General features: G+C 41.2%; 1 protein-coding gene across 2 annotated transcripts in view; it reads right to left on the reverse strand.

The window, feature by feature from the left end:
- MAD1L1 (mitotic arrest deficient 1 like 1) overlaps window positions 1–16,598 on the reverse strand; it is a 452,304-nt gene that overhangs the window by 364,011 nt on the left and 71,695 nt on the right. The window lies entirely within an intron of this gene.

The raw sequence follows: 16,598 nt of genomic DNA on the forward strand, positions 1-16,598 counted from the left end.
TTGATTGATTGATTGATTGATTGATTGAACAATGAAAAAATACTCTACAAAGATAAATATCAAATATCAAGCTCTTTAAAAAAGTATAAAATTCTTACTTTCTAATAACATTAAACTCTTCTACTTCCAATAAACCAATCTTCTCTCCGCCCCCCCCCCCAGTCCCCAAACCTTTATACCACAAGCTCATTTTCCTAGTTACACAGAAAGTCCATAAGGGGTTTCCAATAATTAATAAATGTCAACAATGACTTTTCTCTAATTAAACACATCAACCATTATTCCATAGTATCAACCATTATTCCATAGTAGGTATTATGCAATCCTTCCATCTCTGTGCATATAACAATCTCAACACTGTGGTCATATATTGCCATAGTCTTCTATATTTTATTTCTAGTTGTATATCCATAAGGCCCAGCAGGAAAGCTCTAACTTAAGTTGGACATTCATCTTTCAAAATCTTCTGTATCAATGTATTTGTATACAAACCTAGTAGTCACCTGGTCTTTAATATACAGACCCGTTGCCTGAATAATGCTTTGGTGTCTTTGAGTTGTTGTACAAGATCTGGCCATATTGATCATGCAATCAGCCACATTTGCATGCATTGCATGCACACAATTTCTTGTTCAATTCCTGGCATCTCCGGTTAGGGACGGGAAAAACTCCAGTTTTAAACCCTGCAGAGTTGCTGCGAAGAGTAGGCAACGTCACCATTTGGATCTAATGCTAAGCCATGGTTTAGCGTTAAAAGAATGAGCCTACCCACCCACCGCAACTCAAAGAAAGGTCATATTGTGCATATTTTAAAATGAAAAACCAAATACATGGTTGTACTGGAGTATCTGGGGATGAAACAATCAAAAATTACAATTACACTGAGAAGTGCACGCATTGATTATAGGCCATTTTTATTAAATGCATATTTCTGTTATCTTAACATTATAAGAATGGAATCTCAATTCTTAGAAAGCATTATCATGGAAACGAAATTGAAGGTAATTCAGAAGCTTCCTTTTTCCAGTCTGAGTCCTAGGCAGCTATAGTGTGTATCAATCATAGGAGCATTGAAAGGGGTATTCTGAATGGACAGATGGGAAAAAGCTCTGCCACATACTGAATGCATTCTTTCAAATGAACATTGCAAAGAATTCAACTATGTCCATCCAATTTATACTAGAATTGTACTAGCATTATATGTAACAAAAAACAAATCAAAACAGGTCCATATTTATTTTTTCTAAACTCCACCACTGGAGACATTCAAATATGTGATAACATTTCTATTAAAACAGAACGAACTTCAGGGATTATATCAAATCAATTCCAGTTGGATTTGTGTCCACACTAATCCACTATTCAGTCTCAATCTCATTAACATACCGGTCTTAATTGGCATTTCATCCCTGCATTGTGTCTCCAAAACGAACAAGGTGTAATTATGTTAAAAAGAGCAGTTCAACGGTTTTAGTTTAATTCCTGTCATTCATCTGCATCAGAATGAGCACAGATGTTCTATTGGGGGATAATGTGAGAGATGAGCATCTTTGAAACCATACTTTTTTATTTGAAAAACTTTTTAAAAATGAAGTTATTTAAGTGAAACATACAACACTATTTCTTCTTTTGTTTCAGTCGCTATACAGCATTAACTTTCAAAAGCTGGTTCCGCTTAATTTGATTTTTCATTTTCAAATGAACAGCTGTGTTTAAATCTAAAAGCTCTTTGTTTAAGCATACAGAGCTGCAGGAAAGGGTCTGAACAAAGCATCTTTCTGTAAACACTTGATTACCAGGAAAGGCAGTGTTCAAAGTAATCCATCACTTTATTTTTTTTATTTTTTTTAGCATTAGGATTCTCTTTTTTTAAAAAAACATGGACACACAAAATCACATACCCCTTTTCAGATGTTCCACAACAAAGACTAAATATATTTTGCAAAGTGAACTCATTCAAGGTGTAAAGAAAGAAAAATACACGAAGGATTTCCCAACAAACCTTTTTCAAAAATAATCACCTCTATTAATAAAATGAGAATAAACAAGCAAAACTGTAGCTGTCAGGAAGTTTCTGTGCTGTGTTTGAAATTAACCAGAATTCTTAGAAGCATTTATTTTATTAAATAGTAAGGTACAAAACTGTGATTATTGGTATGTCTTAAATAGATTTTATATATGCATATAGTTTTAATTCTAGCATTGTTTAATTGTATTTTAGTGATTTATTTTTCTATAGTTTTACTGGTTCTTGTTTTTATCTATAAGCAATCTTGAGTCCCTTCAGGAGAAAATGTGGGGTATAAATAAATATATAACAACAAAACAAAATAAATCCTTGGATACAGTATCAAGCCACAGAAGCCACAAAACTTAAAGGTAAAAGTATTATTTATCAAAGTCCACCAAGAGCAAAAAATAGCACCTTCATGCCAATTGAGAGCTTCTGTGTTAAAAAAACAAAACAAAACAGGGACTCACCTAACAATTCTGCAAAAAAATTGCAATATTTCTTACAGCTTTCCTTGGTCAAATCAGAAGGAAAGTTTTGTGTAAAGTTCCTAAGTTCTATACTTCAATACATTTCAGAGGAAAGTATATAGTATTCAAATTTGCAATAATTTAATGCAATGCACTTAAGTAAGATTTTTCACAGAACATATTACTTGATGATCATAAGGAATGATCAACAGGTGACTAAAGAACAAATTGTATTAAAATCAATGAGTCATCAGACCATGAAAGCTGCTTACTCATTGCAAGTAATATTGATTGACTCTTTCAAATCCAGATAAACTTAAACACTGAAAGCTTCAGGGACCTAAAAAAAACCATATAAACACAGAGGTAATATGAAAATAAGACCAAGTGATAGCAGATATTAATGTATCTTTTCTAAGAGAAAAACGGGGCTGTTTTCAGCACCACTTCTGCATGCACACGAAAGCTTATACCCAGAACAAACTTAAGTTGGTCTCTTAAGGTGCTACTAGGGGACGTGGGTGGCGCTGTGGGTTAAACCACAGAAAGGACGTCAAAGTGCAAGTAGATCAATAGGTACCGCTCCGGTGGGAAGGTAAACAGCGTTTCCGTGCGCTGCTCTGGTTTCGCCAGAAGCGGCTTAGTCATGCTGGCCACATGACCCGGAAGCTGCACACCGGCTCCCTCGGCCAATAAAGCGAGATGAGCGCCACAACCCCAGAGTCGGTCATGACTGGACCTAATGGCCAGGGGTCCCTTTACCCCTTTACCTTTAAGGTGCTACTGGAAATTTATTTATTTATTTAATTTAATTCGACTGGACCAGACCAAGATGGCTAAATACCTGAATGCAAACAGACCGTGCTTAAAAATGGCTTAGGAGAAAAAGCCAACTTCACACCATGGGTCTATAAAACAGTGCTCTTAAGTGTGGTCACACCACAGAATTGTATAAAGGCATTGCTATACTGGCCGGTTTATCTTTGAACACTTTCCTAACATGGAACCAATGACAGATGTACTTTAGGCCAGAATGAAAAGTTCCATCATTATTGAAAAACATTTTGGGGTAGACTCTTACTATCTGTGTTCTCATTTTAATTCCTTAGATAAACAAAACAAACTATGGATTAAAAAAAACCTTTTACAAATGGAAGTACTGGCAGAGAGTCCATATGATGAAAGTGAAGGTAGAGCAGAAGCCAACACATTAGACTGTAAATCCAAAATAAATGCATACACAGTATTAAAACTTTTAGTATAAACCTGATTTTCAGAGCAGCAATGCTGAAATCTACAGTAATGGATAGGACATAGCGCAAGAACTACGAAATGTCAAAAGATCAATGACGAAAAGCACTGCAAGAACTACAGAAATAGGGTTATTTTCTAAACCCTAAAAGACAGTGTGTAAAGCTCAATAGTAATATGCATGAGAAACAAACAGTGAGAAGGTTAGAAGTGTTTAAAAAACCAGTTGAGGTTACAAATCAAACTTCTACGGTGTAAAATCGAAGCAGCTGAAAGGGCAACATAAATCAATGTAGCCAAATAGAGAGGTAAATAACATAGTGTGAGAATATGGTAAGAAAGATACAAAGGTACTAGTAAGATAGAAACTAGTTAAATTAAACGTGGGCTTTAAATGTTTGTAAGCATCCCAAATAAATCTGGATAGCCATTGCTGGACACTGGGTGCTGTATTAGATAGGTATGTGCCAATCCAGCTAGGTTCTATTTTCTTAATGAGAAAATAATAGTCAATGTGTAAAAAGGACATCTCTGTTTACTGTTTTAAAAAGCAAGTGATGGCACTGCTCTTAAGAAGGAATTCTCTCAAGTATATTCAGTTTCATTTCCCTGTTTTCCAGTAGAGGCAGGATAGCTACTCCTTTTCTAGCAACCGTGGGAGATCTGTGACCGTCCAAATGTTTCTGAACTACAACTCCCATCAACCCAGGCCATTGGCCATATTTGCTAGGGTTGGTAATAATAATAATAATAAATTTTTATTTATACCCTGCCCTTCCCAGTTCAGAAAACCGGGCTCAGGGCAGCTAAAAACAAATTCAAAACACTTAATTGTAATACAACATAAAGGTAAAGGTAAAGGTACCCCTGCCCGTACGGGCCAGTCTTGACAGACTCTGGGGTTGTGCGCCCATCTCACTTAAGAGGCCAGGGGCCAGCGCTGTCCGGAGACACTTCCGGGTCACGTGGCCAGCGTGACATCGCTGCTCTGGCGAGCCAGAGCTGCACACGGAAACGCCGTTTACCTTCCCGCTGGTAAGCGGTCCCTATTTATCTACTTGCACCCGGAGGTGCTTTCGAACTGCTAGGTTGGCAGGCGCTGGGACCGAGCAGCGGGAGCGCACCCCGCCGCAGGGATTCGAACCGCCGGCCTTTCGATCGGCAAGCCCTAGGCGCTGAGGCTTTAACCCACAGCGCCACCTGCGTCCCTAATACAACATAGAAGCAGCATAAAATACAGTATAAAAACATGAATAACAATACAATTCAAAGTTCAAAAATCAATGTGGGGGAAATCCATCCAATAAACATTAGATAGTCACCAGGGCTAGCTGGCTGAATTGGTCCTACTTGGGCCAGCGTGGAGGCCAGGGGAGAATTAGCTGTGGGGTCCCAGAGCAGGTGATCTCCATAAAAGGGGAGGGGGAAGGAAGAGAAGGGAAATAAAAGAACAGGCTGAATTCAAATTAAAGGCCAGGTGGAATAGCTCTGTCTTACAGGCCTGGCGAAAGGAGGTTAAATCCTGTAGGGCCCTAGTCTCATGGGACAGAGCATTCCACCAGGTCAGAGCCATCACTGAAAAGGCCCTGGCCCTGGTGGAAGATAGTCTGATTTCCTTAGGGCCCGGGACCTCTAAACTATGGTTATTCATGGACCTCAAGGTCCTCTGCGGGGCAGACCAGGAGAGGCAGTCCCGTAAATATGAGGGCCCTAAGCCACAAAAGGCTTTAAAGGTCAAAACCAGCACCTTGAACCTGACCCTATACTCCACTGGGAGCCAGTGCAACTGGTAAAGCACTGGGTGAATATGCTCCCATGGCAGGGACCCCATAAGGAGCCTTGGTGCAGCATTCTGCACCCTCTGGAGTTTCTGGGACAGTTTCAAGGGCAGCCCCGCATAGAGCGAATTACAGTAGTCAAGCCTAGAGGTGACTGCTGCCATGGATCATTGTGGCCAGAATGGGGTGGGAAAGGTAAGGGACCAACTGCTTAATGTGGCGAAGGTGGAAAAATGTTGCCTTAGCTGTTGCTGTAACCTGTGCCTCCGTGGAAAGCGAGATGTCAAGGATTACACCCAAACTCTTAACAGAAGGCACTGGCACTTAACTGGGCCCCCGCAAGAGAAGGGAGTTGTTCCCTCATCCCCATGCCATCCCGACCCAGCCAGAGGACCTCTATCTTCGAAGGATTTAGTTCCAATCAGCTCCCACGAAACCATCCAGCCACATGGTAGGAGTTGTAGTTCAGCAACATCCGGAGGGCCAAAGGTTCTACATATCTGCTCTATAGGAAGCAAGATAACTCCCTACTTTACTTTCACAGATCTGCGCAACACAAGGTATTTCATTGTTAGATAAAGGTCATATTCCTATGCTGTTTAAGTTCAAGAAGAAAAACAGACTGAGCTTGTTCCTACATAAAAAGGAAGGAGTTGCAGTGAGTCTTAGGGTCATCCTCTCCCCTCCTCCTCCAGTTATACTCTAAAGCAGTGGTTCCCCAACTTTTTCAGGTCACCTCCTCCTTTCATGCAATAACTCTTCCCCAGTGACCCTTACCGTAATAAAATGCATTATTCACAATAACTGTTTGCATGACCCACTAAGGAAGATAATGACACAATAAAACCCAAAATAGTAACAATTAATTGCATTTATTTAAAAGCCAATTAAACCTATCCAATTATAACTTTGTTAAAGTAAGACAAATGCCATCCTGAACCACATAGGCACCATTTTATTTTCATATAATTATGATTCTGATATAATAATTTTAATCATATTATAATCATGCTGTAAGGCAAGCTTAAGAGGGAATCAAAGAGAGAACAGAGACTTGTGTAAAAGGAAAGATATATAAGCATGTAAGGGCTTGACCTTTAGATGCGCAAACAGGAAAAATGCCTAGGTAGCTCAAGTAATTTTTGGACCATACCACTGGGTGCCTTGCATGTCTGACCTGTATAGGTGCTGCACACTAAATACCAGACAAGTCTGGTGCACATGACAACAATATTATGTTCAGATAAACTACAGATCATTCCCTCTGCAACAACTTGAGAGGTCCAGATCATCCCAATAACTGCCTTTTCCATTGATCCTTTCTTTTAAAAAAGAAAGAGCTTCTGCAACCTACAGAATTTAATTTACTGTAGATATATAGTCTTTCAAACACTAGGCTACATATAGAGCTTTCCTTACTATGTCATTACGCCGCTTTCCCCTCAATATCATTGAACGGCATGTAGCAAAGAGCACCTCAGAACAAAACACAGGGAACACACCTAGCCAGCCAGCTATTTCCCTTGGGTCTCAACAAATGTACCAATCAAGACAAAATAATAATCATAATAAAACTAATAGTTGGTTTCATACCCTTCTCTGCAGATTGCTAAGTGGTTGACAAGGAACAACCATGTATTTCCCCACACTAAAAGGTAGAAATCTTGCATTTCTTGTAACTAGGTGGTATTTTTGAAAAGAAACATCACCTCATGCTGAGCAGGCAGATTTCCACTCCTACTGTATTTCATTTACTCCCGACAATTCTTCCGTAGCCAAATCACCACTATCCCTCAGGGGCAAAAGGAAAAGGAAAAGGAAAAGCATCTCTCTAGGTAAATAGACCATAAGCGCTTTTTCTGCTCTTTTTTCTTTTTTAGAGGATCAAACATAACCACAGCAGTATTCAGGGGAGCCTCCATCCATTTCATTGTTAATTAAAGGCTGGTTAATATAGAGCAAGTATTTGCAGAGCAACCAAGAGATCACTAGACAGCCCAACTGTACAATATGTTGGCCTCATATATAGACATAGGCCTTATCTGCACTGTACAGTTAAATTAGCATCACACCACTTTATACAGTTGTTTGTAGTTCGTTATAGGTGCAGTGAGTTGTTAGAAGATCCCTATTCCCTTTACAGAACTTTAGCTCCCAGAGTGGTTTACCAGTTCATCTGTCTTCCCATGGAACTCTGTGAGGGGAACAGGGTTCCCCTAACCAGAGACCCCAGTTTGCAAGGGTGATTGGGGAGCCAATGTTGTTCACATGACATCAGGGTGTTGGGAGGAGCCGGGGGCAGAATTGTTATCATTAATTCCATTCGGAACCGCCCAGAGTGGATGGGCAGGGTATAAAAGTATAGTAGTAGTAGTAGTAGTAGTAGTAAAGTTCATGACAGTGCTATTAGAAAAAGACTGAACCAAGTATGGTTTTTTTGTAAGGGTTTCCAGGAGAAAGCCTTGTTTCTCGAAAAAGAACATAGCAGCACAGCTTTGGTTTGCAAAGTTGCATCTGAACAAATCACAAGACTTCTGAAACAATGTCCTTTGGATAGATGAGTGCCACGTTTAACAAAAACCAAACACAACATGTCAGCACAACTGTCAAGCATGGTGGTGGAAGGGTGATGATTTGAGTTTGTTTTGCAGCCACAGGACCTGGGAACCTTGCAGTCATTGAGTCAACCATGAGCTCCTCTGTACACCAAAGTATTCTACAGTGGTACCTCGGGTTACATATGCTTCAGGTTACATACGCTTCAGGTTACAGACTCCGCTAACCCAGAAATAGTACCTCGGGTTAAAAACTTTGCTTCAGGATAAGAACAGAAATCGTGCTCCGGCAACACAGTGGCAGTGAGAGGCCCCATTAGCTAAAGTGGTGCTTCAGGTTAAGAACAGTTTCAGGTTAAGAACGGACCTCCGGAATGAATTAAGTTCTTAACCCGAGGTACCACTGTACAGTCAAATGTGTGGTCATCTGCCCAACAGCTGAAGCTTGGCTGAAACTGGGTCATGCAATAGGACAAGGATCCCAAGAACACCAGCACATCTACAACAGAATTGCTGAAAAAGAAGAGAATAAGGTGTTACAATGGCCCAGTCAAAATCCAGACCTCAACCCAATTGAAATGCTGTGTGCGACCTTAAGAGAGCTGTGCATAAACAAATGCCAGCAAACCTCAATGAACTGAAGCAAAGTTGTAAAGAAGAATGGGCCAAAATTCCTCCACAACCAACTGAGAGACAGATAAAGTCCTATAGAAAACAATTGCTTCATGTTATTGCTGCTAAAGTTGGTTCTACAAGCTACTGAATCATAAGGTTTACTTAGTTTTTCACATACAACTTTTCCATTTTGACTTTATTTTTGTTAAATAAATAATGACACAGTGTAATATGCCATGTGTTATTGTTCTTCTGAGGCTGTATTTACCTAATTTTAAGACCTGCTAAGGAACAAATTATTGTTATTATGTCTTCGTAATAAAACCACAGAATTCAAAGAGGGTGCGCTTTCTTTTCCCCATGATTGTATATCATATCAAGAAGAGCAAGAGCTATAACTGACCATGGGCAAAGTCCCCTACTGTATGCTATAGTTACATGAAAATTCCATTGCCACAAGCCATATAAGAGGGGTGTTATAAGAGAACCATCAGATCTTCATTATTTCTGAGAGTGAAACTGTTTCAATCATATAAACAGTACTATGATACACTACTTTGTTTAGGGAAGCTTTTAATGCTTGATGCATTACTGTATTTTAATATTTTGTTGGAAGCTGCCCAGAGTGGCTGGGAAAGCTCAGCCAGATGGGAGAGATATAAATAAGTTGTTGTTGTTGTTGTTGTTGTTGTTGTTGTTGTTGTTGTTGTTGTTGTTAGAATTTGCCATCTTCAGCAAAGCTATTCCAAGATCTGTTATGACCAAATCACTCAGGATTAGAGGTTTTGCCAATCCACACAATTACCGTATTTTTCGCCCCATAGGACGCACTGGCCCATAGGACGCACCAAGTTTTTTGGGGGGAAAATAAAGGGGGGGAAATTTATTTTCCCCCCCCAGGAGCTTGTGGGGCCGGCAGCGGGGAGAAGCGCTCTTCTCCCCGCCGCCCACCTGCAGATCAGGTCCGGGGACAGCGGGAGGACGCGCTGCGCCTCCCCGCTGTCCCCGGAGCTTGCGGGGCTGGCGGCGGGGAGAAGCACGCGTCTCCTCGCCGTCAGCCTCCAAACCACATCAGGAGACAGCGGGATGGCAGCGTTGCGCCTCCCCGCTGTCCCCCGACCTTGTGGGACTGGCACTGCGGCTCTCCTGAAGCCTGGAGAGCGAGAGGGGTCGGTGCGCACCGACCCCTCTCGCTCTCCAGGCTTCAGCGAAAGCCTGCATTCGCCCCATAGGACGCACACGCATTTCCCCTTCATTTTTGGAGGGGGGAAAGTGTGTCCTATAGGGCGAAAAATACGGTATATGGAAAACTTGCCACCTAATATCACCTGTCCCCTACCAGAAATACTGTTCAGTCCATCTCAAAACTAAAGTTCCTCACGGTCTACTCAACTCCCACACAGTTCAACAATGTAACTATGTCCCACTCATTTGAGCCACTGCTAGGAATCTTGATTCTGCAAAGAAGACAAGAGTTTGGACCAGTATATAATAAGTTTTCTCATACCAAGTCAGACCTTTTAGCCATCTAGCCCAGTACTGTTTCTTCTGAATAGCAGAGACTCTCCAGATCCTTGAGCAGCAACCTGTCACAAGGAGCCCAGGTCCAGAAGCCAGTGCTCTATACCCCTCCCCCTGGGCATTTCCTTGTTTAGTGAGCCCAGGGGTGGCAGTGGCAAGCTCACTTATTTCTTTCAATCTCTAATTCCTTAATGAGAAGGAAATACGTCAGGCAGAAGAGCTAGGAATACGTTTCTTGGAATCATGCTTCATGAGGGCTCTAACTGTTGTGGCCTTGCATTAAAAGTTATAGGAGTTGAAAGTGGTACCACAGCCTGCCAGAACCCACACACTTCAAAGTAACAACAGGGAGCTTTTTCAAACAAACTAAAGCATCCCTCTTTTACATATTTCAGTGGCAATACATGTTGTTTTAATCAAAAAGCTAAACAGCAATATGAAATCTCAAGTCCTGCAGAAGGGCTCGCTTAGAAGTATGTTGTCTTAAGAACACGTTCAACAGTCTCTGGAGAGAAGATGGGAAAAGGACATATCCTCTTGTTTTCAAAGTTATCTATCCATAACACTCACAGCTGAATTGAATTTCAAAGATAAAAAACTGGACACTTATCTAAAAACTGCTTCTTTCCATCCCACTGCTGGAATTGCCACAGAACCTGCATATCCAAAGAGAAATTTTCCAACAACATGTATCAAGGGCACTCAGTGTCTCAATATAAGAGAAAAGGGTCTTGTTTATGCTTTTGGTATAAGGCAAATGTCATCCAAATGCTCAAAGGGCAAACTGCAAGGAATTTGAGGCTAGGCCATTTTAACAGGGAGCAGGAGAGCATCAAAAGTTTGGATGAACTACTATTCTAGTACAAGGCCCTTTTTTCAGTCAGAACTCAATTTTGATACCTCTTAGGTGGGCGCCATTGCCATTATAAGAGAAAAAGGGTGAGTTCATGGCACCACTTTCTCTAGAAAAATAGCACTGCGCAACACTTTAACAGAAAGCAGGAGAGCATCAAAGGTTGGGATGGTGGGAATTATAGTCCAAAAATGGCTGGAGACCCAAGTTTAGGAAACACTAACAGAGCATAGAATTTACTGGTTAACCCAACCCTGTCACCAAGACAGTGATTCTTACTGGATGACTGTTAAACAAAATAAAAATAGTATAAATATTTTAGAAGCAAGCCAATAAGAGGATATTGTACCCCATCCTTAATATTTTGTTAGTGTATCCATTTGCATCCATCATAAAGGTTCAGAAATGCAATTATTACACTGAATCATAGATCAGAATTTCTTTATATATATACAGAGCCAAAAAGAATGATTTGCTGCAGTTTGCATGGCCACACCAACTGCAATGGGATGAGAGAACAGCAGGGAGGTGAACAAGAAGGGGCATAGCGGGTGGGCAGCCCAAACAACCTGCACAGCAATATTCAGGCCAGGGCAGCTCCCCAGTAGCCATCCTGCTCTCCCGCCACTGCACCACCATTTTGGCCTCAGCAGTCAAGAAGGCTGAGGAAAAAGACAGCAGCAACAAAGCTGGAAAATAGGTGGGGATCTGCCTCAGCAGGTGAGCAACCTTGAGGGTGAGGAGGTAACCAGAGGAAAGTGCATCAGCTGCACCACTCTTCCCATTGCTGCCACACCACAGGCTGCTGTGGGAGAAGGGGGAAATGCAGCCTTCCTTCTCTAGCTTATCACAGTGGTAGTAGCAGGGGGAGAGTGGGAAGGCCTGATCTCATGCCCATCCACACTGATCCAACCTTCTCTTTCCCAGCCTGACTGCTGAAGCAAAGGACAGAAGGTTTTGTGTAATCTGTAAAGGAGGGGGTTGGAATGAGCAGTGAGGAGAGGGGGAACATTTGGCGCAATGTGTGAGGGGAAGATGAAGCATGGGGTTGAAGAGGGGGTAGAGATGGGAGCTGAAGGCACTGTGAAAGGATGGGGAAGGCAAGGGGCTGTGGAGTGTGGCGAACTTGGAAAGTGGAGTGAGCAGGGATGGCAGCCCCTGGTATCATCAAAATAACTCTAATATTTCTGTTATTGCATGTGAGTATAGATCTTCTTATGATGTGCTTAATGATATACCATGCTCATATATTACATTTTAGTGTGTATTATACACTGCTTAGATTTTTTAATGTTGATTTTTTAAAAAAAGAATTGTTTGCAAAAGAAGCACCTCTCTAAGACTAGGTTTATTCAACTTTTGTTTTAGTTGTAATAATAAAACTGGCTGCTAAGAGGGAGAAAGTCCCAATCCCCAAGAGCCAATTTTTAAAATGATATGCAAAGCATAGTTATGTTTGTTTAAAAAATAAATCCTCTTGCACAAGAGAGAAGTCTTTAAATTGCTTTCTAGAGAATAAAATCCCTACATTTTCTCTGGGTTAGAGAGAATGACTACTCTCAGACATTAGATTTGCATCAGCAATAAAGAAAAAATACTAAATAGACACTCAGCAAATCCCCTCCTAAACAGAAAACAGGCAAGGTAACATGCATTCTGATGAAGGACAATTAAATGCATTACAGAATAGGTTCAGCTGGCTGTGTACAATCAATAGATTTCCTTGGTTGTGTGTCCCTGCAACTAGCAGATCAATCAAGCACCTCACTGTCTCCACAGAGGAAGCAAATCTGTTTGCAGTTCAGGAGCAAACAAAAACCTATAAGCAAAACCTTAGAATTAGCCAGGATCTCTTTGTTTCCAGAGTCAGCGCAATTAACACAGGGCAGAGTAGCAAGCACAGCAGTCACATTCCATTAAAAGGTGAATTTACAACATCTTTATGCTGCTAAAACGAATCAGCATCGAGCACAATCAGGAATGTATAGAATAGTAATTCCAGAGTTCCCACTGGCCAACCTTGTGTGGTCATCTAGAGCAGCATGTTGTAAAGCATGAATGAGGAGCCTGTGGCCCTCTAGATGCTATTACAACTTCTGGAGTGCTTCAGGTTCCCCATCCCCAACATACTTGCTGGCAAAAGTGAATGGAATGAAATCTTGATGGTCCAGGGCAGGCAAATAAACACACACACACACACACACACACACACACACACACACACACAGTGGTACCTCTGGTTACGAACTTAATTCGTTCCAGGCGTCCGTTCTTAAGCTGAAACCCTTCTTATCCTTAGGTGCGCTTTCGCTAAGGGGGCTTCCCACTGTGTGCACGCCAGAGGCACACAATTTTTGTTCACATCCTGGGGCAAAGCTTGCAACCAGGAGCAGCTACTTTCAGGTTAACGGAGCTCGTAACCTGAAGCGTTCATAACCAGGTACCACTGTATACAGCTTTAGCATAACAGATTAAAATCATGAAATTAACTGAAATTTCACTCTCCTGATTTAACCATGGGCATCAAGGCAACTGAAAAAGGTTGGTTTTGTATTATGAAAGCACTGTAGTAATCAGGATCTGAACTGGGCAAGTCTGAGTTTGGACCAAACTTCATAACAGGGGGAACAGAGAATCAAAAATGTTTTTGTGAGTGCCTTGCCTGAACTTGTTGCATAAGAGGTATCCCAGTAAGAGTATGCCCTCAGTAGTTTTCAGAAATTGTCAAGGATATGTGAGGAGACTGCTGGAAACCACAGGAGGGAAGAGTGCTTTTGTCTTCAAACCCTACTTGTGGGTTTCCCACAGGTATCTGGTTGGCCACTGTAAGAACAGCACGCTAGATTAGACAAGCCATTGGCTTTATCAAGCAGCTTCTTCTTATGTTCTTATGAGACAGTCTCTAGGTGTATGAGATAAACCATTTAAAGAACAAAAGACAGGGATTGTGATATATGCTGCAAGGCTTGTGGGGAAATGAAAAGAGGCTACTAGTTATAACTTCAGGTTGGCAACTGAATTGTATGGCTTAACACCCACATTATTCAAGGCTTAATGGTGCAGACTTGTGGTTCTGAAAAAGAATGAGTGCAGTTGCACCTTGTCGTTTTCTGGCAAACAAGCACCCCTTTTTGCACTCTCACCACTGGCACCTGCATCAGACTAAAATAATTCAAGTCAAGAGCACATTGTACAGTTTGCATTTGCTTTGCTGCCCATATTTATGGGTTTGACAATTCAAGCATCCCAACCACTTTTGAAGTTTTTTCTACAATCAAGCAGAATATAAAGGTAGGTAGGTAGGTAGGTAGGTAGGTAGGTAGGTAGGCAGGCAGGCAGGCAGGCAGGCAGGCAGCTTGGACTACCTGAAATATACAGACCAAGCAAAACTAGCTGCCTTCATCTCACTGACTGAGTCACGTACAAGAAAACAAGCAATGGGATATCTGCTTGCAACAAAAGAAAAACAGGGCACATTGTCAACCCCATCTGAAAAGCTGCTCTAGCTGCAACAGGTATGCATGGAAATGCCATTAGCAAAGCAATTAATCTTGCCTTCCATGTTATACACATGCCACACAAAGGTGGGAGTGGATTTCCTAGGGATACTGGAATGTTTGCCAACGACATGACTTTTAAGCCTTTTTTTAAAAGGCATACTTATGCTGATGATTTGCCCTGAGAGGATTTTCACACTTTGAAAGATTTGTTGGACAGCCAAGACGACCTTCTTAGGCTCTGGATTCTTTGCTGAAACCCGTCTACCCATTCTTCGGCCATTTGATGTAGTCCTTCTGTTCCTGAGATGCCTTTCAGCTTTTCCTTTACAAAGAATTGTGCTTACATTTCAGCCAGAAACCACAGCAACCAAAATGTGATTAAATGCCAGTTCAAGCACCTGGATGTCCTGCAGAAAACTCATTTATAAAGTAGGACAGATGAAAAGAAATAAAGCTGAAAGCCTTTAATCTGCAGGGGGAAAGAGGAATATTTCAAAAGGTGTCTCCCCCCCAGCCAGCCTTCATTTAGGACAATTTTCTCCTAACCTCTTTATAAGTTGTGCAACACAGAGATAACTAAGGCTTTAAGTAAACAAAAATAAGGAAACTGAACATCCTAGTGAAGAGGCAACATAAACATTCAAGCACAGATAGAAAGTCAACACATGCCAGCTTGAAAAGTAACAAATAACAAGTTTAAAGAAATCAAGTAAGTGCCCAATTTGTTCAGTCACCCTAAGAACATTTTTTTTCTATTAAAAAAACACCTAATTATCCTCTAACTACAGGTTGATGCTTGCCCTTTGGCCATTTTCTTTTCTACCTTTTCTTGATGGCAAATATGGAATGCCTTATATTCTACTTTGATTATGACATTGGGCAATCGAAGATGGAATTGCTGGCCTTAGAAAGTGAAATGCAATGGTAGGCCAATACAAGTTACAGAGCACGAAGGTTTCCTAAGGATTTATAGAAGTAAACAACATAGAAATCAGAGGGTGACAACTAGGATCCAGAGCTACTGAGAGGGCTATTATTGTCTCTTGTTGTTCCTCCAAATCTCTAGAACCAAATCAGGAGAGAAAACAAAAGTTCATATTCACTTCTCATCAGTAATTCCTAACCATCATCCCTTTGGGAGAACAGTCTTGCCCTTGAGCTCTGAAGCATAAATCCCTGAAAGAAGGATGCTAAACCAAACTCCAAATTAATTTCTTAACACATTTATGGAGCAGCATCACAAACATGAAACTGAAAAACAGACACCCATTCATTACACTGAAGTCAAATCTGCAGCTCAAAAAGAGGGTGAGCTAAAAGAGAGCATAAGCAAAGGGAATTAAGAAGTTGTGACTAGAATGGCAACACTGGAGGGCTGCAACTAATTCTGGAAGCTCAACAAATAAGTAAGACGGAGATTAACACTGTTTGCTTTGCAAAGTGAATGTCAGGACACATCTAGACTAGCAAGGTCTTCAACCTTTAGTTCCAACATTGGACTATAATTTTTTTTCAAAACTACAGACATCAAGCATTCTCCTGCTAATTCTCCTTTTCAGTCTTTTTATAGTGATGATCTGTTACGAGCGCAATCCACCTTAAGTTCAGTCATATCCTGAGTTCAGTCAAATTGCGATCACAACCTACCAGCTGAAGAACTGGTAACGGGGGGGGGGGGAGTCTGATGAAAAAACTTTCTACAGACAGGTGTGCAAGACTAAATCGGTACACACACACACCAAAAGTCTCAACCAGAAATCTTTTATCTGCTACCCAGAATGCATTGTTCAAAACTCTCATTGTTCTAGGCGCATTTTGCAACAGGGGATTTCATTAGCATGAGCAGCTTCTGATCTCTGGGTGCAGTATTGCACCTAAGATTTCAGATTAAAAAACTATAGAGTGGAAGGAAAGGAGGACCTTTTTCTGCCTCCCCACTTCCAGCTACTCTGGAGAAGAGACTCTCTAAAGAATATTAGGAGGTGGGCAGGGAAATGAGAGGGGAGTCCATTGCACAAGCAAAAGTCCTTGCACAGGGCTTTCA

Source organism: Podarcis cretensis (genome assembly GCF_951804945.1).
Source record: "Podarcis cretensis genome assembly, chromosome: 14".
In the NCBI taxonomy this organism is placed as follows: Eukaryota; Metazoa; Chordata; class Lepidosauria; order Squamata; family Lacertidae; genus Podarcis; species Podarcis cretensis.